The 1,275-nt window shown below is 41.6% G+C and overlaps 1 pseudogene; it reads right to left on the bottom strand.

The window, feature by feature from the left end:
* Positions 1-513: 513 nt before the first annotated feature.
* LOC102813884 lies at positions 514-955 on the bottom strand (annotated as a pseudogene).
* Positions 956-1,275: the final 320 nt, after the last annotated feature.

Genomic DNA, 1,275 nt, shown 5'->3' with positions numbered 1-1,275 from the left:
CACTAACTGTATAGTAAAGGCAACTGGTCAGTCACCTACGGCCTTCTTTTCATGTTTTGAGTGGTGATTTTTGTCTCTGCTTTTTTATATTGTTTCTGTTTTTAGTCCTTCTGATCTCACTTTTTTCCTGGAGGTGGAAGCTTTCTCTCCCTATGTTACCCAAGAAGAGACAGAAATCATGACCATATAGGCAAGCTAAAAGCATAGTCCATAGTAATCCACCATCTGGACAGGAGTCAATACCAGCTGCTACGCATTATACGTGAAAAGGGAAGCCTATCTCCTGATCACATCCACCAGGAAACACTCATCTCCCTAACATCTTTTTTTTTTTTTTCCCAGTTCAAACTCGTCTCCCTTTTATTAAGGCCCAAATTACCATTAAATAGTTTGGTACTCAGTGAAGGAAAACTTGTTCAAATAAGGTAATATGTTATCATCAGTATTTCCAGGTGACTGTTTACAATCAAATAGCAATACCAATTAATCCTTGGGAAGCCCATCTGGTAGAGTTTACACTTTGTCAAGGACCAGTTCCTCTGGAGTTGAGATCCCTAATTCATTTAAAGTTGGTCTAAGTTCTTGGATGATATAGAGGTAGATTTCCTTATGAGGTCCTGCTTTGTCCTTAACAACCTCTAGGATGCGAACAGCACTAGCAAAATCATTTAACCATCTGCATGCCCACAAAGCAGCATTGGTGGCTTTGGGTTTTGGAACCAGATTATAGCCAACAAGCGTGTTCATCCCTTTACACAATTCCCAGGCATCAATATTTGGCTTGTTGAAGTATGTCACTCAGCGAGCATCAAACTCCTCATCTGTATCATGAGAACCAGCGAACTGACTGTATAACAGCGATGGGGCCGGGAGCCAGGGAGGAGTGCAGAATGCCTCGAGGACTGGCCTGGGTGGCTGCAGCTACAACACAGCATTGGAGAGCGGCGCCCAGCATGACTGCGATGGCGGCACACAGGATAAGGCTGAAGTGAAGCCACGAGTGAGTCTCATTTCCCTAACATCTTGAAGTCTGAGAAGATAAACATTCAAGAAGTTGAACAAATCCCAGGAAGGATAGACCCCAAAAGAAAATCACCAAGACATACCAGAGTCAAGTAAATAAGCTTAACAACATACATTCATTAAATCATTGAAAACACACCTTACTACTGAAAATGTCCAAGAAAAAGCAACAAAAGATCTCAGCACATGCCCCAAAACAGAAAAGAGTAACTGAAACAAATGAAATAAATGGAAGCAGACATAGACTTTCTA

Source organism: Chrysochloris asiatica, unplaced genomic scaffold (assembly GCF_000296735.1).
Source record: "Chrysochloris asiatica unplaced genomic scaffold, ChrAsi1.0 scaffold00020, whole genome shotgun sequence".
NCBI lineage: Eukaryota > Metazoa > Chordata > Mammalia > Afrosoricida > Chrysochloridae > Chrysochloris > Chrysochloris asiatica.
The sequence above is the reverse complement of the archived record's forward strand: the minus strand, read 5'-3'. Positions and strand labels throughout refer to the sequence as shown.